This window comes from Myxocyprinus asiaticus, chromosome 33 (genome assembly GCF_019703515.2).
Source record: "Myxocyprinus asiaticus isolate MX2 ecotype Aquarium Trade chromosome 33, UBuf_Myxa_2, whole genome shotgun sequence".
NCBI classification, from domain to species: Eukaryota; Metazoa; Chordata; class Actinopteri; order Cypriniformes; family Catostomidae; genus Myxocyprinus; species Myxocyprinus asiaticus.
This window is the reverse complement of record NC_059376.1, coordinates 44459293-44484866: the sequence shown is the minus strand read 5'-3', so window position 1 is coordinate 44484866 and position 25574 is coordinate 44459293. Positions and strand designations below refer to the sequence as shown.

The window sequence follows — 25574 nt, the reverse complement described above, 5'->3', positions numbered from 1 at the left end:
ACTGAAACATTTGATGAAAATAAGGATGTACAATTTCAGTAAGTGTTATTCTCTCTTTCAGTACTCATGGAAATCCCTCAGTGATTCAGATGTTACAGACTACAGTGATGTTGACTATGTACCCAAGAGCAGCTCAGACGACTCCGATGGTAGTGCTTCTGGATATGGCATGGCTGAAAGCAGCTTAGATGAAGCTAATGAAAAGAATTCTGGAAAAGGTATGGTCAAAAGTTCTCTGAAAAATCCAACTTCACCTTTTTCACAAAGCTATAAAGATACAAGCAGTTCATCAGTCACAGGCGTGACAACACCATCACCAAATGCTAAAGTACAATGCAAAACCAAAGAGACAGACCCCTCTTCTGATGATAGGGCTTTTATTCAATCAATGCCATCACCTGTGCAGGATCGCAAGTCATATAAGAAGAAACAGTATTGTCTTTATTGCTCTAAGCCTTATTAAAAAATGGCAAGACACCTTGAATATGTCCATCACAATGAAGTGGAGGTTGCAAAGGCAGTTGCGTTTCCAAAACATTCTAAAGAGAGGCGAATCCAGTTAAACTTCCTTAGAAAAAGGGGCAACTTTGCCCACAACACTGATGTGGCAAGAAATGGACATGGAGAGATGGTTGCCCGCTACCGTCCAAAAGAGAACAAAAAAGCCAAGGATTTCATTCACTGTGTTTACTGCCAAGGGCTTTACAACAAGCGTACCCTTTGGAAACATTTAAAAAACTGTCCTCTGAAACCTAAAGATGATTAATCCCAGGGCAGGAAAAGAGTCAGATCACTCTGCACTCTGAAAACTCCAGTTGGGTTAGAGGTGAGCAAAGGTTTAAAGAAAATACTTTCCATTATAAACTATGATGAAGTTTCCCGTGTTGTTCACTCTGACTGCTGCATCATGCAACTGGGGGAGCACATGTTTAATAGGATGGGATCTGATGTTAATAAACATGACTACATCAGACAGAAGATGAGGGAAGTTGGCAGACTTCTTCTTGAAGCAAGGAAGATTACTCAGCTAAGAACTATGGTGGACTTCATCATACCAGCAAATTTCAAACAAGTCATTTCAGCTGTTAAAGTTGTATCTGGCTATGATGAAGAGAAAAACTGCTACCGCATTCCCTCTCTAGCTCTCAAACTTGGTCATTCTTTAAACAAGATCTGTATTATTACCCCACAGATCATTCCATTCACTCAAGATGTCAAAGTTCTGCATGCACATCTGGAGAAGAAACACAAAGAGTTCCTAAGTAAGCTCAGAAACTGCCCATCGGCAAACAGCTATTCAGCTCTTGCTAAGGTCACATTGTCGCAAGTCATCCTGTTCAACAGAAGAAGAGAAGGTGAGGTATCATGAATGCTTTTGGCAGCTTTTAAAAGCAGGGATTCTTCTGAGCTACATGAAGACCTAGCCATCTGTCTTTCGGAGTTCGAGAGAAAGTTGTGTCTGCACTTCACCAGAGTTGAGATCCGTGGTAAACGAGGGAGAAAGGTTCCTGTGCTTCTCAAGCCTTCAATGGTTTCTGCCATGGAGCTGCTTGTTGAAACACGTGAGGTTTGTGAAGTCCCAGCTGAGAATCCTTTTCTGTTTGCCAGATCAGGAGCAATGTCTGCCTACCGAGGAGGAGAGTGCATTTACAGAGCTGCTCAGGACTGTGGCATAAAGAATCCAGAAGCACTGTCATCAACTAAGCTGATGAAATACATAGCAACCATGTCAAAAATCTTGAACCTTGATGAGAACGAAGCAGACCAATTGGCTGATTTCCTCGGTCATAATATCAGAATCCACAGACAATATTATCGTTTACCAGAGGGGATGCTGCAGCTGGCAAAGATGAGCAAGGTCTTGTTGGCAATGGAGAAGGGAACACTTCAAAGGAAAGAAGCTTGATGAGATTGAAATCGACCCAAATGGTATGAGCATGCTTACATTTGTCTATGCAAATATTTTTGTCAATGCAAGTTTTTTGACATAGAAAATGTAAGAAAAACAAATTACATTTGAAAGTATGACGCTGTGAAAAATATGCTATGATGATATTATATTTTTATTTCTCAATGGTTTCTTTTAGAACAATTTGAACCCCACGTTGATATGTCAAGTGATGAGGAGGATTGCAGCGACCTATCTCATTCAGCAGCCCCAGAAGAGACTGCTCAACTGTCTGTATCACAAAAGGATCAAAGCAAAGTTTTAACCAATAATTTAGATAACCAAGAATTACTAAAACATTAACTAAAGGCAACAGTCAGGGATGCCAACTCGGAAGGAAAAAGGTTGTTTTATATCTTGGGGTATGCCTCTGTGCTTTCTTTAGAGAAAATAGACTGCAAGTTAAAGTATTATATTCATTAAAGAAAATGAATGATTTAAATGTACATTCAGTAAGCTTTCGCTGTTTTGCTGGCTTTTGTTCAATGACTTGTATATTTTCACACATAAAAAGACTAGACAGAGTCAAGCCTTTTGTTTAATTTTTTTTATTCAATTGGAGTTATGAAAATTGTATACAATTGTATTCATTAATCACAGAAGATATGTATAATATACAGCCACATTCATGCAATATGTGCACTATTATGGTAATGAAAGGGTAGATAGCGGTTAACATATGCACGCGAATTGCCACAAGGAACTTGCATATCACATCATCATAACCAATATAAACTGCAATGACACAAACTGTTTAAAAAAAAGCATACATCACTTGTAAAAGAGTATTACTAAACAAACTCGTGTGTATTAACCCACATTCACACCTGATGGAAAGGCAGGAAAAAACTGAAAGTAACATTGGATTGGTGGCATCATCTAGCACCATACAACATAGACATCATTATAAAATGTCATTATAAAAGTCCTCCTAGTATACACACCGAGACATCAGAACACAACGGTAAATGCATTACTCACGATTAAGAAAAATTTACTAATTAATCACATGCGGTAACGTGATAATTTTGTTTGTAATTTTTTATTACAACATTACCAGGACAGAAACAGCACCTTTAGCAGAAGGTTAATATTATTAACTCCTGTCAGATTGTCAAAGAATATCACAAATATTACTAACTGCCATTGGCCATTCGGCCCCCATCCTCACTCGATAAACTCTTCCAAACACAAAACATCATGTAAGTGACTGATTTTGTTTTCAAAGCTGGGAATTTTCCTGAAATGTAAGCAGTTGGCATCCCTGAGCAATAAGCATCTGAGGGCTTTTGACATTTTCTAATAATCTACATATTAGAATAAGTCATGATTGGTTCTGACTTTAAATGTTATTTCATAATTTTTTCAGGTTCTTTAAAGGCTCCAAAAAGGAAATGGGAGGACAGTGAGGTAAAAGCAATAGAAAGGAACATGATGAGGTTCATCAAGACATGCAAAGTTCCTGGTAAGCAAGACTGTGAAAGATGCATTGAAGCAGAGCCAGAGGCTTTGAAGGAGCGAACATGGACTGGCCTGAAAAATGATGTGCGAAACAGGATCACAACTCCCAGAAAAAAGTGTGCTTTGTAGCCGTGTAGAAGTAAAATGACTTTTCAATGTTCAGCACTTTTTGGAATTTTGTTTCATAAACTGTTCACCACTATGTGTTTAACATTTTTTCATTTTCTCTTGAAAATACAGTTGTTAAAATTAGATTAAGATCAGATGGGCGTGAGGGTAAAGGGGACAAAAGGAGAACGGAATTGTGAAGGGGAGGAAAAGAGGGAGGAGTGAAAGTGAAGTAGATGAAAAGAGGGAGGAGTGAAAGTGAAGCAGATGAAGAGGGAGGAGTGAAAGTGAAGCAGATGAAAAGAGGGAGGAGTGAAAGTGAAGCAGATGAAAAGAGGGAGGAGTGAAAGAGAAGCAGATGAAGAGGGAGGAGTGAAAGTGAAGCAGATGAAAAGAGGGAGAAGTGAAAGTGAAGCAGATGAAAAGAGGGAGGAGTGAAAGTGAAGCAGATGAAGAGGGAGGAGTGCAAGTGAAGCAGATGAAGAGGGAGGAGTGAAAATGAAGCAGATGAAAAGAGGGAGGAGTGCAAGTGAAGCAGATGAAGAGGGAGGAGTGCAAGTGAAGCAGATGAAAAGAGGGAGGAGTGAAAGAGAAGCAGATGAAGAGGGAGGAGTGAAAGTGAAGCAGATGAAAAGAGGGAGAAGTGAAAGTGAAGCAGATGAAAAGAGGGAGGAGTGAAAGAGAAGCAGATGAAAAGAGGGAGGAGTGAAAGAGAAGCAGATGAAAAGAGGGAGAAGTGAAAGTGAAGCAGATGAAGAGGGAGGAGTGCAAGTGAAGCAGATGAAGAGGGAGGAGTGAAAGAGAAGCAGATGAAGAGGGAGGAGTGCAAGTGAAGCAGATGAAAAGAGGGAGGAGTGAAAGAGAAGCAGATGAAGAGGGAGGAGTGAAAGTGAAGCAGATGAAAAGAGGGAGAAGTGAAAGTGAAGCAGATGAAAAGAGGGAGAAGTGAAAGTGAAGCAGATGAAAAGAGGGAGGAGTGAAAGTGAAGCAGATGAAGAGGGAGGAGTGAAAGTGAAGCAGATGAAAAGAGGGAGGAGTGAAAGTGAAGCAGATGAAGAGGGAGGAGTGCAAGTGAAGCAGATGAAAAGAGGGAGGAGTGAAAGTGAAGCGGATGAAAAGAGGGAGGAGTGCAAGTGAAGCAGATGAAAAGAGGGAGGACTGCAAGTGAAGCAGATGAAAAGAGGGAGGAGTGAAAGTGAAGCAGATGAAAAGAGGGAGGAGTGAAAGTGAAGCAGATGAAAAGAGGGAGGAGTGCAAGTGAAGCAGATGAAGAGGGAGGAGTGAAAGTGAAGCAGATGAAAAGAGGGAGGAGTGAAGATAAAGTTCATTGTTTAGGCCAAGGTTCTCGTACAGTTGTCAATCTCTTTATATATTTACATTTTATATTTCATCTTCTACAATCCATTCACTGCTCTTTCATATTGTTGTTTTTCTTCTGCAAGTATGATTGTAGATGAGGGAGTTGTTTTGTCTCAACATCTTGGCATTTCTTAGGAATAAGAGAATGATTGTGCATATGCAGTGCATTTGCATGGTAATATTCTTTGCAACATCCTGCCTGTTATATATTGCAAAGTCAGTTTAAAAAGAAAAAATTTGCTTGTACAATACAATGTGGTGTTTTTTTTTCTATCCACAATTGTTTGTATATCAGTATCAGAGTCCCCAAAGAGTCATTCAAGACAAGTTTGTGTTACGTCCGAGTCCTCGAAGTGTCATTAAAGTGGAGTTTGTGTATCGTCGGAGTCCTCGAAGTGTCATTTAAGTGGAGTTTGTGTATTGTCGGAGTCCTCGAAGTGTCATTTAAGTGGAGTTTGTGTATCGTCCGAGTCCTCGAAGTGTCTTTTAAGTGGAGTTTGTGTGACGTTGGAGTCCTCGAAGTGTCTTTTAAGTGGAGTTTGTGTAATGTCCGAGTCCTCGAAGTGTCATTTAAGTGGAGTTTGTGTAATATTGGAGTCCTCGAAGTGTCATTTAAGTGTAGTTTGTGTGACGTTGGAGTCCTCGAAGTGTCTTTTAAGTGGAGTTTGTGTAACGTCCGAGTCCTCGAAGTGTCATTTAAGTGGAGTTTGTGTAACGTCGGAGTCCTCGAAGTGTCTTTTAAGTGGAGTTTGTGTAATTTTTAACGTGTATTTTGTCTTACTGTACTGGCAGAGCTTTTATAGTCAAAACAAGTGAAAAAAATCTACCAGTGCTGAAGTAATCCAAAGTATTTAGAATACGTTACTGACCTTGAGTAATCTAATGGAATACATTACAGATTACATTTTACAGCATGTATTCTGTAATCTGTAGTGGAATACATTACAAACGTAACCCTGACAACCCTGTATGTGGACCATGATACCGAACCCAGAACTACCTGCAGGAGGTGGTTGGAGTTCGGTGTCAATAGAACTGTGGCATGATTCACATGAGTAAGAAAGCAACCTGTACTTGCGTTGCACTTGGAAGTAAAATAACTAGCACGTATGTTTTTGCTGATTCAAGCATGATGACATCATCAGTTGGTTGCAATAGTGGTTCTCACTGATGAATTTGGTTCAAACTATTTTTTTTTTCTTAAGGTTATACAGCAATTCAAGTTAATATTGAGAAGAATTGTGGCCTGCCTGTCTATTTGTGGCCTCTCAATGATCTCAAAAGATATTAAAAACATTATGGACAATAATAATAATTCAGTTGTCTAATCCACAACCATGACTGAAGCAAAGAAACTGATATTTTACTTTCTAACAATTATATCTCTGTACTGGTTTGTAATTTTCTTGCCAATATTAGAACTTTGCATTGAAGCATGTTTCTGCCTACTTAGAATAAATTATTTGTAGAATTTTCACAGAACCCTCTAATAATTATTAAATTATCAAGTCCTAAAAGTTTGACTTGATCAGAGATTCTAGCGGACTCAAGATGGCGTCGAGTATGGCTGCTGCGTTGCGAGCTCCGACACAACATAGTAATGTTTTGTTAGTTTTGTTCACAATTCTTATGTTTTTTGTCTTGGATGTCATCTGCCTTATTGTCTACGACAAACACTTTTGGACATTGGTTCAGCAATTTCACACCGTAAACCGGACTTCACATTCCTCAATGCCGACCCGCTGTTTACAAACACGCAAGCGGAGCCCTTTGTCTGGGCAGCACGGCCGCGGAAATGCAAAAGGAAAAGGGGAAACAGAGCCGGCGTTCTCATCAGAGTAAGACACCGCGCAAATCGACCCCTGCTACCCAGTATTCTACTGGCAAATGTTCAGTCTCTGGATAACAAGCTCTGCGAGCTGAAAGCGCGGATCTCTTTCCAACGAGATACAAGGGACTGCTGCATTATCTGCCTTACGGAAACTTGGATGTCTGCAGAGATTCCAGACTCAGCCATTGAACCCGCGGGGTTCTCCGTGCACCGAGAGGACAGAGTGAAAGACCTCTCAGGTAAAACTAGAGGAGGTGGTGTATGTTTTATGATCAACAAATCCTGGTGTGATCAGAGGGACGTACATTCAAGTCTTTCTGCTCTCCTGATCTGGAATTTCTCATGCTTCTATGTCGACCATTCTGGCTACCGAGGGAATTCACAGCGGTCATTATCACTGCTGTGTACATTCCCCCACAAGCCGACACAGACCGGGCACTCAAGGAACTGTATGGGAGTATAAGTGAGCAGGAAACCGCGCACCCTGAGGCCGCGTTCATTGTGACCGGGGACTTTAATAAAGTCAGTTTAAAATCAGTCGCACCAAAATACCACCAGCACATTAGTTTCAACACACGAGGGGACCGGGTTTTGGACCATTGCTACTCTCCCTTCCGGGATGGCTACAAATCCCTCCCCCGCCCACCATTTGGCAAATCGGACCACTCTTCCATTCTGCTTCTGCCCGCTTACGGGCAGAAACTGAAACAGGAAGCACCCACCCTCAGAACGATCCAGTGCTGGTCGGACCAATCAGACTCTACGCTACAGGACTGTTTTGATCACACGGACTGGGAGATGTTCCAGTCCGCCTCTGATGACGACATCGAGCTTTACGCTGATAGCATAATGTGTTTCATCAGAACGTGCGTAGAGGACGTGGTTCCGACCAGAACAGTACGGATCTATCTGAATCAGAAACCTTGGATTAATAGCGATGTTCGCGCGGCACTTAATGTGCGGACCTCCGCTTTTAATTCCGGGAATGCGGAGGAGCATAAACAAGCCAGAACCGCAAAACGCCAGTACAGGAGCAAGATTGAAGGACAGTTTAACACTACCAACTCTAGAAGCATGTGGCAGGGAATTAACATCATCACGGACTTTAAAGGGAATAAAAACTCCACCATGAACACCGCTGCCTCTCTCCCGGATGAGCTAAATACTTTTAATGCTCGTTTCGAGGGAAATAACACCGCCCTCGCGGAGAGAGCTCTCGCGGCTGAAGCTACAGAGGTTAGTTCACTCTCCGTCTCTGTAGCAGATGTAACACGATCCTTCCGACGGGTGAATATCCGCAAAGCCACGGGCCCAGACAGCATTCCGGGCCGCGTCATCAGAGCGTGCGCGAACCAGTTGGCTGGTGTTTTTACGGATATTTTCAACCTTTCCCTCTCTTTGTCTGTAGTCCCCACATGCTTTAAAACATCCACCATTGTGCCTGTTCCAAAACAATCAAAAATAACTTGCTTAAATGACTGGTGTCCTGTTGCTCTGACCCCCATCATCAGCAAATGCTTTGAGAGACTAATCAGAGATTACATCTGCTCTGTATTGCCTCTCTCTCTTGACCCGCTGCAGTTTGCTTACCGCAACAACCGCTCCACTGATGATGCCATTGCATCTACAATACACACTGCTCTCTCCCACCTGGAAAGAAAAGAACACTTATGTGAGAATGCTGTTTGTAGACTACAGCTCAGCATTCAACACCATAGTGCCCTCCAAGCTAGATGAGAAACTCCGGGCTCTGGGCTTAAACAGCTCGCTGTGCAGCTGGATCCTGGACTTCCTGTCAAGCAGACACCAGGTGGTTAGAATAGGCAGCAACATCTCCTCATCACTAACCCTCAACACTGGAGCCCCGCATGGCTGTGTTCTCAGCCCACTCCTGTATTCCCTGTACACACATGACTGTGTGGCAACACATAGCTCCAATGCCATCATTAAGTTTGCTGATGACATGACGGTGGTAGGTCTGATCACTGACAATGATGAAACAGCCTACAGAGAGGAGGTGCACACTCTGACACACTGGTGTCAGGAGCACAATCTCTCCCTCAACGTCAGTAAGACAAAGGAGCTTGTGGTGGACTTCAGAAGAAAAGACAGAGAACACAGTCCCATCACCATCAATGGAGCACCAGTTGACACCAGTTAACATTTACTCTCTCCATCAAGTCTCATGCAAAGCATGCTGGGAAAAAAATCCACAGTAGAATACCGTAAATTTACAGTTCACTACCGTTTATATTATTAAATGTTAAAAACTTAAAATATAAGCTTTCTGGAACTACAAATATCTGTTTTTCACTTTATCTGCTTTTTATTTATTTATTTATTTTTAGTCTTTAGTTTATTTATGTTAAACACTGTAACTACTAAAGGCCACATGACGACTTAAAGTTCATCATGAGTGACCTTTCCAGGAACAATATTACTCTTACTCTTAAATAGACAGTGCACAGTGTTACTCACACAAACACAAAACACCATCCCGGTAACACATGTGACATTAAAATTCTGTAATTAACATTAACTAAACTGCATAAAATATAGCATAGAACACATCATTGTACATAACTGATATAAAAAATAAGAAGCAGCATATCTTTTCCATAAAATACAATGAAATGTGATGGCTCATGCAGGGAATTTTGGGAATGCCCAATTATTGTTTTTCACCATGATTTTAAGAAAAGTTTACCGTAAAAGGACATGTAATCTCTTGTTAGACATAACATACATTTTTACCATTAATTATCCATAAAATACTTTTACATCTATTTTTTTTTTTTTTTTTTCTTTTTGGAACCCCACAAGTAATGGGTACTGTGGAAGAAGAAAAATCTCCAACTGTTACCGAAAAAGATCAACCCTCAATAGGATGTAAACCATGTTAAAACTGTATCTTGTAACCCCACGACAAGCCTAAGGCAACTAATGAGATTCGCATGGTCTATTCTATTAAATGCTGCAGTAAGGTCCAATAAAATTAAAGCAGCATGATTACCTGAATCACTAATTAGTAACAGGTCATTGGCTACCCTTAACAGTGCTGACTCAGTGCTGTGACCAGTTCTAAAACCTGAATGAAACTTATCCAAGACATCGTTCTTTGTTAAAAAAAAAAAAAGACATCAGCTGAGCTAATAATACCTTCTCTAGAATCTTGGAAAGACTTGGAAGCTTACAGATCGGCCAGTAATTTCTCAGATTCAAGAGATCTAAGCATGTCTTCTTCAAGAGGGGCTGAATAATTGCTTGCTTAAAGCATTAATTTGAATGTTTTCACCAAAATTTACAAGCTTAATATTAGAACTATTCATGTGAAACTATTCACTGGATTTATTTTGTTCAGTTTTGTTTTGATTTGATCTTAGTGATTTCAGTCGATCATGTGTATTAGTTTTAATGTGTGCTTCGTGTATCTTGTCGCATCCAGATTTCAATAATAATTGCTTGTAGCATGTTATTGTTTTACTTGAATATTGCTTTCAGAGTGCCACAGATCTACCTATAGAGTATTGATAGCAATCTATTTAGACAATCTCTTTCTTTTTTAATGAAAACACGACTCATTGTAATGAACAACGTGTGCATTTGTCACTACACTGAATATATGAAGAACGATGAATATATGAAGAATAACAGTGCAACAAACACCGTTTAGTTTTATTTTGTATACATTTACATGCTGCACTGTAAGTATATCCTTTGACAGTTATAAATGTGCTAGCACCAAGTATTTAAACTTTAGTTGGCACTGTCATGCGTTACAAAGCATTTATAAAACACGGAAATGTTTCACCGTTGGAAAATGCCACAACTATGTAACAAGATAAACACCGTTATGTCGCGTCTTTGTTTAAATGAGAATAAAAAATAATATCTATTACACAAATAGACAAGGAATAAATATAAATTAGAGTGATTATTTTCCACACTGTTACAGACTGCAGTATTTGTGATGTTTGTGGAGGGGGTTCATTTTCTTCAGATACGGGATCAGACTCTGGCTCAAACATGTATGGCTGAATTCCTCCAGCTGCCATTTTTAACTATCCAAACCTTTCAAAACAATTCCACAAGTGTACAGGTGGGGGCATTGACACTTAGTTCATATGCAAAGATATTACCCAGTCATGCAGTGGGTGTTTACACTGAAGTCTTAAAGGAGACATGACACGAAAATTGAGCTTTTTAATCAGAGGGCCAAAAAGAGGATAGACAATTATTTTTAAATTATGACTATTTTTGATGAAAAAAATCTTACTAACATTATAAGTGGACCTCAGCGAACATTATAAAGTAAAATAAAAAAATTCAATGCATGACACCTTTAAATGGCAAATAATGGCTTTAAAATCCAAGAAAGACACTAGGTCAAACTGATCAAAAGTCTCATCACTAGCAGTCACCACAACCGGATTAAGGTCGTGATCTGCAGGAGGGAAACTCAACCTAATTTCATTCATTTTGTCAACATAAAAACATTTCACAAATATCCACAGAGGGGTTTAAGCCAGCTCTCTCTGGAATTCAGTACTCTATTTATGGTGTTAAACAGCACTCTGAGAGAATTGGAATGTAAAGAAATAATATTAGAAATATAATGTGCTCCTGCATCTTTTACAGCTTTTTGATACTTCAACAGACCTTCCCTCATAATTTGAAGAGAAACATGCAACTTGTCTTTTTTCCACTTCCGTTCAGCCTTTCTACACTCCTGTCTGACAGCACGAGTAACATTGTTTAACCAAGGTTGTGCTCTAACTTTGTGCCTCATATTTTAATACAAAGCAACAACGTCCAGAATATCTGAACAAACAGAGTTAAACATTGTAACCAACTCATCAAGACCTGCTGTAGAAAGGTGAGATTCAATTAACAACGTAAAAGAGAAGGCTATAAAAGCATCTGTGAAAACCTCAGCTGTTGAGGAAGTGATTAATCGAGAGCAATAAGCAGAAGGCTGAGAGCTAAGAGATCCATAAGTTGAAGTACAGTTGAAGTCAGTTTACATACACCTTAGCCAAATACATTTAAACTCAGTTTTTTTTTTTTTTTTACAATTCCTGACATTTAATCGTAGAAAACATTCCCTGTCTTAGGTCAGTTAGGATCACTACTTTATTTTAAGAATGTGAAATGTCAGAATAATAGTAGAGAGAATGATTTATTTCAGCTTTTATTTCTTTCATCACATTCCCAGTGGGTCAGAAGTTTACATACACTTTGTTAGTATTTGGGAGCATTGCCTTTAAATTGTTTAACTTGGGTCAGATATTTTGGGTATTCTTCCACAAGCTTCTCACAATAAGTTGCTGGAATTTTGTCCCATTCCTCCAGACAGAACTGGTGTAACTGAGTCAGGTTTGTAGGCCTCCTTGCTCACACACGCTTTTTCAGTTCTGCCCACAAATTTTCTATCGGATTGAGGTCAGGGCTTTGTGATGGCCACTACAATACCTTGACTTTGTTGTGCTTAAGCCATTTTGCCACAACTTTGGAGGTATGCTTGGGGTCATTGTACATTTGGAAGACCCATTTGTGACCGAGCTTTAACTTCCTGGCTGATGTCTTGAGATATTGCTTCAATATATCAACACAATTTTCCTTCCTCATGATGCCATCTATTTTGTGAAGTGCACCAGTCCCTCCTGCAGCAAAGCACCCCCACAACATGATGGTGCCACTCCCATGCTTCACGGTTGGGATGGTGTTCTTCGGCTTGCAAGCCTCACCCTTTTTCCTCCAAACATAACGATGGTCATTATGGCCAAACAGTTCAGTTTTTGTTTCATCAGACCAGAGGATATTTCTCCAAAAAGTAAGATCTTTGTCCACATGTGCACTTGCAAACTGTAGTCTGGCTTTTTTATGGCAGTTTTGGAGCAGTGACTTCTTCCTTGCTGAGCAGCCTTTCAGGTTATGTCGATATAGGACTCGTTTTACTGTGGATATAGATACTTGTCTATCTGATTCCTCCAGCATCTTCACAAGGTCCTTTGCTGGTGTTCTGGGATTGATTTGCACTTTTCACACCAAACTACGTTCATCTCTAGGAGACAGAATGCGTCTCCTTCCTGAGCGGTATGATGGCTGTGTGGTCCCATGGTGTTTATACTTGTGTACTATTGTTTGTACAGATGAATGTGGTACCTTCAGGTGTTTGGAAATTGGAGGTCTAACATTTTTTTTCTAAGGTCTTGGCTGATTTCTTTTGATTTTCCTATGATGTCAAGCAAAGAGGTACTGAGTTTGATGGTAGCCCTAAAATACATCCACAGGTACACCTCCAATTCAGTACACCTCCTATCAGAAGCTAATTGCCTAAAGGCTTGGCATCATTTTCTGGAGTTTTCCAAGCTGTTCAAAGGCACAGTTTACTTAGTGTATGTAAACTTCTGACACACTAGAATTGTGATATAGACCATTTAAAATGAAACAATCTGTCTGTAAACAATTGTTGGAAACATTACTCGTGTCATGCACAAAGTAGATGTCCTAAACGACTTGCCAAAACTCTAGTTTGCTAATATTAAATCTGTGGAGTGATTAAAAAATGAGTTTTAATGACTTCAACCTAAGTGTATGTAAACTTCTGACTTCAACTGTATATATAGATATATATATATATATATATATATATATATATATATATATATATATATATATACATAAATTGCTAATTTGGTACCAGAAAATCACTTGCCATTATATCAAACACAGCTGAAAGCTGTTTGGTTTGTTAAATGAAGCTTAACATTGTCTTTGTGTTTGTTTTTGAGTTGCCACAGTATGCAATAGACTGGCATGTCTTAAGGTCAATATTAGGTCAAAAATGGCAAAAAAGAAACAGCTTTCTCTAGAAACTCATCAGTCAATCATTGTTTTGAGGAATGAAGCCTATACAATGCTTGAAATTGCCAAAAAACTGAAGATTTCATACAAAGGTGTACACTACAGTCTTCAAAGACAAAGAACAACTGGCTCTAACAAGGACAGAAAGAGATGTGGAAGACCAGATGTACAACTAAACAAGAGGATAAGTACATCAGAGTCTCTAGTTTGAGAAATAGATGCCTCACATGTCCTCAGCTGATGTTGTGGCTTCTGCCACCTCTGTGAAACATCACTCTTGAAGTCTTAGGGTTTTGATGCCAGAAGACAGACTTTATTATCAGAGATAGCAAAGCTGAGTTGCTCCCAGCACAACTGACTTTCTGTATTCAAATAGGCCTATATACACATATTCACCTAGGGTGTGACCAATACACCCCATACATTTTGTTCTGTGTCTTTAGTCTGTTTAGAGAACATTAAACTATGAGAGAGGACCCTCTCCATCTGGAACCTCTTTACGGGGCCTTATCCTATATTTTCTCTAGTGTCAAAACATGAGACTCAAGTTTACCATATATGAGTACCATATGTGATTACACATTCCATTTTCAGGGGCCTCATTCCCACAGGCCTCTAAACACACCCAAACACACAGTAAAATCCATGCTTGACCTTTAGAAATAATTGTACACAAAAATGGCTATATTTACATTGATTATACTTGATTAATTTATATTTATCTTGATAAAAATATTCCACACTGACAGCTTCATTGAATTCTACCCGCTTAGCACCAGTTTCACGTACAACAGTAAAGAGAAGACTCAGGGGTGCAGGCGTTATGGGAAGAATTGCAAAGAAAAAGCCACTTTTGAAACAGAAAAACAAAAAGAAAAGGTTCGAGTGGGTAAAGAAACACAGACATTGGACAACAGATAATTGGAAAAGAGTGTTATGGATCTTAACCCCATTGACCTTTTGTGGGATCAGCTTGACCAGAGGTCGGGAACTTTTTTCACTAAGGAGCCAACTTTAACATTTTTGGTTGATGCATTTTTTCGAAGGAGCCATACCACAAACGAATAATTTACTATTTTCAAAAGCAACGTTTTTCAATAAAATAAAATTTTTATATTGCCCATAGACTACTCAAAAACAAACAAATATGCAAAAATTAATAGGTAACATGTTGCAGTTGGAATTGAGTACACGGGTTTGTGCGGTTCTCCATTAAATTACTTCATTTTACAATTGTTCATGAAAAATTTAACTTCCCTTTTGGATTGGGTGATATGTAAAAAATATTTTAATGATAATCGCATTTAAAATATCACAATATCCAATTATATGGTCAACCCCCAAGGTTGGTGAATATTTTGCTTGACTGATTTTGCTTTAAAAATTAATTTATTGAAACACAATAAACTTAAACAAAAGACATTTCTAAATTCAAATTGCACTTTAAACGAAATGAAAAAGCAATTAAAATAACAAAGAATATCTTATATATAACCACCTCCCCAAATACAAACATTTACCATCTCCAACGACCCCATTTGCCATCATGCAATTATCAGTATGCGGCAACAGGTGAAAAATTACTAATAGCATACAAATTAAGAACTAAAAACAATTATAAATGTAAAGATAATTATAATAATCATCATAATAAATAAGCCTAATAAATTCCCTTGTGTTCCCAAAATAATGCTGCCAAATGTGTGTTCTTATTGAATGTGTTTGTATTGAGTTTTGGTAATACAGTTTATGCTGCCTAAAGAAAATAAACTACATTTTAGGTTCAAGGTGAACGTGTCTTGAATTACTTTATGATTTAATCACTTTCGTCTTTGTTTCTTTAATACAAAGATCCCTGTATATATTACTGAACCTGCAGAGTTGTGTTCACAATGTGTAAGAGCGAACTGCTCTGTGGAAATAAAGCGAAACTCACAGCATCTCACGAGATGATAGGAGATCATTTTCAGCATTCTCATAGAAGACATTATCCTTCCAAACAGTTTTCAGTTGAATGAAACAGAGAAAAAGGAGTGATAGCTCTTTACATGCACTTGCTCCACGAGACAGGGTCCCGCTGCATACCTTTGAACAAACAGTGAATCAGACACGAGCATTGGTGGCTTTTCTTTTGTCTGTTCTTAAAAATATAATAAAGTGTGTTTCTTCAAGCGCATCTTTGTGACTAACAGCATTTCTTGTCATGTGTCACTCCGAGAAGTCTTACAGGTCACCCGCCTTTTGCGGGTAGATGAGCAAAATTACTCATGCATGAAATACATTTGAATGATGAGCTCGCAAACTGGATTCAGCCTCATCGCATTTTGTGGGTGGCAGGTGCTAGTTTCACACCCTAGGTGCACATAAAAAATAACGAACGTTCATAAAATCGCTCGTAGAAAATGATCTTAACAGCTAAGATCAATAGTTATTGGGAAACGAGGCCCAGAACTCGATGAATGTGCGTGTGTTGGAGAAGCGCTTTCATTGCACTCGTGAACATTACGCAATTTCTTCAGATTTGTCAGATGTACATTCATGTTGCAAATCTCCCGTTCTACCACATCCCAAAGGTGTTCTATTGGATTCAGATCCGGTGACTGGGAAGGCCACTGAAGAACAGTGAACTCATTGTCATGTTCATGAACCAGTTTGAGTCAACTTTTGCTTTGTGACATCTTACATTATCATGCTGGAAGTAGCCTTAGAAGACGGATAAATTGTAGCCATGAAAGGATGCACATGATTAGCAACAATACTCAAATAGGCTGTGGCATTCAAGCGATGATTGATTGGTTTTAACGGGCCCAAAGTGTGCCAAGAAAACATCACCATTACACCACCACCACCACCAGCCTGGACTGTTGACACAAGGCAGGTTGGGTCCATGGATTCAGACTATTTTAATACTTTACTTTTATGGTACTTTGTGGTGTCACTGTAAAGAGCAGTGTGAACATTCTGTCAAACATCTCCTTTTGTGTTCCAAAGACAATAGAATGTCATACGGGTTTAGAACAACACAAGGGAGAGTAAATGATGACAGAATTCTCATTTCTAGGTGAACTATTCCTTAAGCTATTGAAATTGTGTGTGTCTGTGTGTTTGTGTTGTGTTGTGTGTGTTGAGTCTAGTGTTCAGAGACGATGGCATCTGCTGTTATCTGTGTGTGAGTGAATCTCTGATGCTCACATGAGGGTCGATGTTTAAACACGTCTGAACGTCTGCTGTTTTCAAAACAGACTCACAACAACAGTGACATGAGGAAAGCGCTGACGTGTGGTTCCTCTGAGCTCCAGTGAAGTTAATCCCATTACACCATTACACTGCTGCCATGACGACGATGATGATGATGATGATGGTGATGGTTTATAGAGGAAGAGCAAGGGCAGGTTAAATGAAGAGCAAATCTCAGTACGGACCTTCATACACATCACATTCACATCTGAAAAATTCTACTGAGTTCAAGTCTCAGAATACTAACTTCCTTTCTAAAGCTGATTCTACGGTGTTTGCCATGAACTTTGAGTAGTGCTGGGAGAATAATACAGATTTCCCAATTCTATTCGATTCTTTTTTCCATTCTTTCAGTTATAACATATGAAAGAAACTCTCTCAGTTAATGCTGTTAATTATACAGGGAACCTTGTAACTTATTAAGAAAATATTTACATTCACATTTTATTTAATCATTAGTCTTTCATCACTTTGGTCACATGTACAAATTCCATGTATTCTAAAAATAAGCATGTCTTGAAATTGCATATATAATATTGTATGTACACTGTATATTGTAACATACTATATTTTGTTTACATACATAATTTGTTGATTTATATGACAAGTGTTAAAACGGTACTGTCTCTTTAAGAATAGTGTCAGTTCAGCGAGCGTCTCACAGAAGTATTTCAGTTGAGTGAATATTAATGAGAGAGGACTCGAATGGCTTCTGTTCATTTTTGTTGTTTTTGATCAACAACTGACTGTAAGAACAGAAAGGATATTAAAAGAGTCATTACTCAATGAGAGACGGATTGTGTGGATCTCGTCCTTGGACACACATTACACAGAACTTTTCCTCTCAACACGCTGTGAAAGGATCTCACTGCTGAACTTCTTCACCGCTATACTACTCAATCACTGCTGAGTGATCTAATCAACATTTACCAGCCAGTGGAGAATCACACACATTTTTAGTCACATAAAGCTAAATTTAGTTGCAAATGCGACTCATGAAAATGGCACTCTATGTCAAAAAAGGTTGCCCTGTATTAGAGGGTCGCACACAGCCTAAAAGATCGATCTTGGGATTTAAGGATCGATATCGAGATTGTTCAAATGAAGATTGCGATGCATCGGACAACTTGGAGTATTTAAACTCAGCTCTGTGCTAGATTCATTCATATTCTGCTCAGTGTTTCATCTATTTTGACTCATGATGCTTTTGATTGCAACAGGATTTCTGATTCCTGCTGCTCATAAAACAAGTTTCTGTTGTCACCATGACTGATTTTGTGGATGAAGTTAGCAGAACAACAAAACCATCCAAATCAAACATCTCATTTCCAAACACTGCATTACTCACAACATAAGCCTCTTCATCGCTTCAAAACATCACGTAAGATCATGTCGACAGCGTGACAAAACTGAATTCTCGGGCAGAATGTAGACATGTAAAGCGTCTGTAGTGTGTCCCATTTGTGTTGTGAAGGTGCCAGAGTTGTGAAGTGATCAGTGTTAGAGATGCTCACAGCATCACTGCAGGCGCCAGCAGCCCACCGCTCAACTCCCACAATGCACCGTTATGTGAAAGCTAAAGACAATGACACGCTCGTGCACTTCATGCATCTATAATTCATCTGCTGCTCCAAACAAAGACTCACATCTTCTCTTCTGTAAATATCTGCTGTTCTTCATCAGGTGCTTCAACAGCAAAACAGTTTCAGTCAAGAACTCAAGCGATTCTGATTCAACACACCTGTACTTTAATTCTCTCATGATGAACTTTGTTAATGAGCTAAGCAATGAAATCAACTTATTTCATTGTGTAAGAGTTTTTGGGATAAAGGAGGATGCGAGAAGCGAGGTTTCTCAGTTCAGGTGGGTGCTTTAATTTATCCAGTTTACAGTTTTTACAGCTTGGCAGGGATACTTGTTAACTTAGCTACACGCAATTTCACAGTAACTTTTGTGCTAGACTTGTATTTCTTATGCCGGTCTCTCTCTCTCTCTCTCTACTGGCGGTGTGGCTCCTTTTATGCCGCTCTCCCGGTGCTCACTGAAATTAGAGACAGGTGTTAGACATAATTTAGCTCAGGTGTAAGCACCCTTACCGCTTTCTCTCTCTCCAGAGAGATGCTTGACCACGCCCCGCTGCCACATATCCCCACCGCCCGATTCAGGCCGGGGCGGCATCCGGCCTGCCTACCACTCCCCCCCCATTCCTGGAAAGGAAGTCGGCGACAGCCATCTGCGCCCCCGGTCTGTGGACCACCTTGAACTTAAACGGCTGAAGAGCCAGATACCAACGGTTGATCCGGGCATTGGTATCTTTCATGCGGTGGAGCCACTGGAGTGGGGCGTGATCAGAACAGAGGGTGAAGGCCTGCCCCAACAGGTAGTATCGGAGAGTGAGGACCGCCCACTTGATGGCGAGACACTCTTTTTCTACGGTGCTGTACTTAGTTTCCCTCAAGGAGAGCTTACGGCTAATGTACAGCACCGGGCGCTCCTCCCCCCCACCACCTGCGAGAGTACGGCCCCCAGCCCCCTGTCTGAAGCATCTGTCTGTAAAATAAAAGGGAGAGAGAAGTCAGGTGAATGTAAAAGCGGCCCCCCGCAAAGTGCAGCTTTAACTTGCGTGAACGCCCGCTGATACTGCTCCGTCCACTGAACTGGGTCTGGAGCTCCCTTTTTAGTGAGATCAGTCAGTGGGCTGGTGACGTCCGAATAATTAAGCATGAACCTTCTATAATAGCCAGCCACCCCCAGGAACTGTCTCACCCCCTTTTTGGTCTTGGGTCTCAGGCAGGTCGCAATCACCGCTGTCTTGTCAATTTGGGGACGCACCTGCCTGTGGCCAAAGTGGAACCCCAGATACCGTACCTCCACCCATCCAATCGCGCACTTCTTCGGGTTCGCTGTGAGTCCCGCTCGGCGCAGTGATCTCAGAACCGCCCTCAGGTGTTGCATGTGCCGCTGCCAATCATTGCTATAAATGATGATGTCATCTAAATAGGCAGTGGCGTAAGCTGAATGCGGTCTGAGGATTCGGTCCATGAGACGCTGAAACGTAGCCGGGGCTCCAAACAAACCGAACGGAAGTGTCACAAATTGGTGTAATCCAAACGGTGTGGAGAAGGCGGTTTTTTCACGGGAAATTGGTGTCAAGGGGATCTGCCAATAACCCTTCGTCAAATCTAATATCGAATAAAATCGAGCAGTGCCCAACCAATCGAGCAACTCATCAACGCGAGGCATTGGATACGCATCAAATTTAGACACTGCGTTGACTTTCCTATAATCCACACAGAATCGTACAGACCCGTCGCTCTTAGGCACTAGAACAACTGGGCTGGACCAATCGCTGTGGGATTCTTCTATAACCCCCATATCGAGCATTGCATCCAATTCTTCCCAAACGATTTTCTTCTTGTGTTCGGGTAATCGATAGGGGCGGCTACGTATCACAACCCCCGGCTCGGTCTCGATGTGGTGATGGATGAGGTTTGTACGTCCCAGTAGAGGGGAGAACACATCCGCAAACTCCTGTTGCAACCTAGAAACCTCCGCGAGTTGACTCGGTGAGAGGTGGTCTCCGCAAATGACCGGGGTGAACTGTTTATGTTTTGAACTCACCTCCGGTCCAAGCTCCGCCTTCTCGGGAACTACCGTAGCCAACGTCACGGGAACCGCCTCCCTCCACAATTTCAGGAGATTGAGGTGATATATTTGACGTGCGCCCCCTCTATCATTTCGTTTAACCTCATAATCGAGATCTCCCACTCGTCGTGTGACCTCAAAGGGATCTTGCCACTTGGCAAGTAATTTAGAGCTCGATGTGGGAAGCAATACAAGCACTTTATCTCCTGGTGCAAATTCCCTTAGCTGAGTTCCCCTGTCATACAGTTGGCGCTGTCGTTCTTGAGCTTGGAGCAAATTCTCCTGTGTTAGCTGCCCCAAAGTGTGGAGTTTTGCTCTAAGATCAAGAACGTATTGAATTTCATTTTTACTGTTTGAAGGTCCCTCCTCCCAGGCCTCTTGCAATACATCAAGCACACCGCGTGGGTGTCGCCCATACAGCAGCTCGAATGGGGAGAAGCCAGTGGAGCCTTGCGGGACCTCTCGTACTGTAAATAACAGGGGGTCGAGCCATTTATCCCAATTTCTAGCATCATCGTGCATGAACTTACGAATCATGTTTTTGAGGGTTTTATTAAATCGTTCCACCAGGCCATCCGTTTGAGGATGGTACACGCTGGTGCAAATCGATTTAATACTCAACAACTCGTACAGCTTGCGTAGTGTCCATGACATAAACGTGCCCTGATCGGTGAGGATTTCTTCTTTTGGAATCCCCACCAGGGAGATTATTTTGAAGAGTGCCTCCGCAACACTGCGTGCTGAGATGTTGCGAAGAGGCTCTGCTTCCGGATATCGTGTTGCATAGTCCACTAGGACCAATACAAAGTGATGTCCGCGTGCTGACCGTTCTAATGGCCCGACGAGGTCCATTCCAATTTTCTCAAAGGGGAAGAGGGCGCAATGGCGCTTTTGGGGTGGCCGGTGGGTTAACCAGCTGGCATTCGCGGCACGCCGCACACCACCTGCGGACATCGCCCCCAATGCCCAGCCAATAGAAACGGGCTATTAGACGGTTCAGTGTTTTCCTTTCTCCTAAGTGACCCGCCATGGGATTATAATGAGCCGCCAGAATACCATTTCCCGACAGCTCCATGGAATCAAAAGTTGGGTTGTATCCTCTTTAGTCTGAGCGTCCTACGTCACTCTATACAACCGCTCATTTATAATCACAAAATAAGGGTATGAAAGCGCGATGTCCAGCTGGAGTCGTTGACCATCGATGACTCTCACTTGGTCGAAGGCGTGTTTGAGGGTTTCGTCTCGCAACTGCTCCAAAGGGAAATCCCCCTCAGGGAATTCCCTGAGAAGGGGAGGGGCTGCAGCCTCGGGATAGGGGAAGGTGTCGCTTCCCACACCCGGGGAACTGGTCTCAGGGGCTGAAGTCCTCCTCATCTGCATGAGGCAGGAACGGGACCTGGAGAGAGAGCAGAACGAGAGGAGAGAGGGGAGGGGGATGAGACAGAGGAAGGAGAAAGAGTGTAGGAGGGCTCTTCCGCCCTCGGGATCGCTGCAATGTGGTCCGCCGCAAGCCGGACGGCTTCCTCCAGCGACGCCGGGCTGTGGCACTGGACCCACTCCGCCGTCCCTTTTGGCAGATGATGTATTAATTGTTCTAGTACCACCTGGTCGATAATCCCGTCAACGTTGTGGTCCCCCCCGTTGGGCGAAGGCAAATGGGCGGTCGGAGCTCTCCAACTTCAAGCTCCGGAAGAGTTGACGACTTTTCTCCGGAGTCCAAACAACCCGTTGCAGGATGGCTTTCTTTAAATCTCCGTAGGCCAGGAGACTCGTCGCTGGCAGTTGTTGAGCCGCGAGCTGGGCTTCCCCGGACAACAGCGGGATAAGTCGTGCCGCCCATTGGCTGAGCGGCCAGCCCCAGATCTCGGCGGTTCATTCAAACAAATCCAGGAAGGCCTCGGGGTCGTCCGCCATCCCCATTTTCTGTAACAAAGGCGGGGGTAACGGTGTGTGAGTGTCCGGGGTCGTGGCTGGGGACGCCTCCTGGCTGAGGAGGCTCCGAATCACCTGCCGGTCCTCGGCTTGAGCGCGCAGGAGCTCAACAAACCGGCGATCTTGATCTTGTCGGAGCTCGAGCAGTGTTTGCTTGTGGCTCTGATGTAGGCCAGCGAGGGCTTGGAGGATCTCCGCCAACTGGGAGGACTCTACGGGGTGACTTCCATCCATCTTCAACCAAACTTAAATCCCAGGTTTCGGCACCAGTGTAAGAGTTTTTGGGATAAAGGAGGAGGCGAGAAGCGAGGTTTCTCAGTTCAGGTGGGTGCTTTAATTTATCCAGTTTATAGTTTTTACAGCTTGGCAGGGATACTTGTTGACTTAGCTACACACAATTTCACAGTAACTTTCATGCTAGACTTGTATTTCTTATGCCAGTCTCTCTCTCTCTCTCTCTACTGGCGGTGTGGCTCCTTTAATGCCGCTCTCCCCGTGCTCACTGAAATTAGAGACAGGTGTTAGACATAATTTAGCTCAGGTGTAAGCGCCCTTACCGCTTTCTCTCTCCGGAGAGATGCTTGACCACGCCCCCGCTGCCACAACCTGAAAAGTAAAAGTCACTCATTTGTTTTTTTGGTCCAGATCTTTTAAATTATATATATATATATATATATATATATATATATATATATATATATATATATATATATAAATAGTAAAAATAATAAATAAATCAAAGTCTCATTAAAAGCTGAAATTCTTGAAAAAGTACAAGAATTTTATTTAAAATATGATTAATATTCGCAAAAGTTTTGTCCACCAAATCAAGGTCAGGTGGTGTAACCAACATGTAATCAATCATTCTGTTGTCATGTGACAAAAAACATAAAACTGAAAGGACGTCTCATGACTGTGTGAAGATTTTAAACAAATATAATTATTGGGGTCCTGGGTACCACCCCTGGAGTCAAATCTAGGGTGTGCTGAGTGACTCCAGCCAGGTCTGCTAAGCAACCAAATTGGCCCGGTTGCTAGGGAGGGTAGAGTCACATGGGGTAACCTCCTCGTGGTCGCTATAATGTGGTTCTCGCTCTTGGTGGGGCGTGTGGTGAGTTGTGCGTGGATGCCGCAGAGAATAGCATGAAGCCTACGTCTCCGCGGTAACGCACTCAACAAGCCATGTGATAAGATGCGCGGATTGACAGTCTCAGATGCGGAGGCAACTGAGATTCGTCCTCCGCCACCCGGATTGAGGCGAGTCACTACGCCACCACGAGGACTTAGAGTGCATTGGGAATTGGGCATTCCAAATTGGGGAGAAAAGTGAAAAAAAAAAAAATGTTTTATTCTGTCATCATTAAATATCAATATTTTGATATTTTTATGAAAAGGCACATTTTGTTCAGGTCATTTGGTGTAACCTATGAGACGTATAAAGACATTCAGAATGAAGGAATCTCACTGGCTGTGAAGCGACTCATCGATCTGAAGTGATTCGCATGAGCTGATTCAGTTTCTGAACAATACAAACACCTGAGAGTCACTTCATGAGTTTGAACACAAACTAATCAAGAGTTCATCAATAGCAAACACACCATTGATATAAAACATATCATTATCATCTCATTTATCACAGTGTAACTGACAGATGAAATCAAGACCTCCAACATCCACAATCTTTCAAAAACATCTGAAACGTTCATCAGAATGACCAGCAGAATCTTTGAACAAACACAAGACCACATCCATTAGATCTTTCAAACATAACTAATAAATTATAAAGCTTTTCCAGTAATGATTTATATCACATGCAACTGGGTGTTGATAATGGGTTTTAATGTTTTATATACTTTAAATATAACTATAAAATAATGATGATTACATACAACTGATTGCAATCTGTATGTATTATATACAGTATATACATGCCTTGAAGTAAATTAAATCAATCTTTCCTGTGTAAGACCCAGCATCCTGAGCATTTATTAAAAAGAGATTGAGATATTCATGATTGTACCAAATTCTTCTGAGGAGTCAAATGTATCGTTGTTGTTTATGTTAATAGTGCTAATAGAAAATAAGGTGTGAAATAGTTGTTATAATGTATCATCATGATGATAGATGATATTAGCATAATGACACATTTGATTCTACACGGAGAATGTGAGAATCTTTGACTTTTAAAATGTCCATTTAAAGACCACATTGTCAGATTCTCTGCAGAAAATGAATCATTCTCACAGCAGGAGTTCAAACAGCAGCAGAACTCGCTCACAGGGATTCGTCTGAAGCTTCAGATCATCTGAACACACACACACATACACACACACACACACACACTGTACATGCAGCAACAGCGACACCACACGACACACACAGGAATCACAGCAGATCTGTCACTGGATTTACTTTTAAACTCTATTAAAAGAGGACAATAATCAAATGCTTCTCAGCTGCTTGTGTACATAGTTTCCCAAGACTTCCTCTAAACCCTCCGAGTAAAGACACACTTGCACCATACAGACTCTCAGCACACAAACGAATGTATGGAATGATTGTGGGTGGTAATGCATTTCATTTTCAAGTGTTGTATTAATCTGTAATGCTTGATAGAAATGGATATTTCAGTGGCTGATAACTAGGGCTGCACTATTAATCAAATAAATGAGACTGAGAATCGAGATTACAATTACAGCTGCCACAATTATCCAGCGGTCAATAAAAGTCTGCTCCTGTTGTGTCAAAATGTTTCATGTTCTTGTGTTTGTGCAGCAGTTGAGTGGTGTAATCATATCACACACAAATCTGTTGCTCGCTTCTGTGTATAATTTATTCCAAATCTCAATAATAGGTTTGTGTCTTATATTGCTAAGAGCACCATGTGGGATCTAGTCTTGATCTACTGATGGATAAAATGGAAATAAAGTTATTCAGGAACACAGTTCTCAGCTTGAGAAAGAATACATAAAGAATACAGCATGCAGATGATACACGCAAAATAAATCCGTTAATGACAATTCTATTAATCAAAATTAAATGCAATTACAATATCAAGGGAAACAATCTGCGATTATGGATATTGTCATAATCGTGCAGACCTACTGATGACTAAAAAAAGCTTCATATACTGCTGATATATACTGTAAATACTCAATATCGTATAAGTTAATAACATTTAATTAT

The 25574-nt window shown here is 41.1% G+C and overlaps 1 long non-coding RNA gene across 1 annotated transcript in view; it reads right to left on the bottom strand.

Annotated features, from left to right (window-relative positions):
* Nucleotides 1–23964: 23964 nt before the first annotated feature.
* The window catches only part of LOC127424273 (uncharacterized), a 4771-nt gene continuing 3161 nt past the window's right edge, over nucleotides 23965–25574 (bottom strand). Inside the window, exon 3 of the long non-coding RNA XR_007894440.1 lies at nucleotides 23965–25574. This exon is cut by the window's right edge and continues 132 nt beyond it. This is a non-coding gene — a long non-coding RNA (uncharacterized LOC127424273).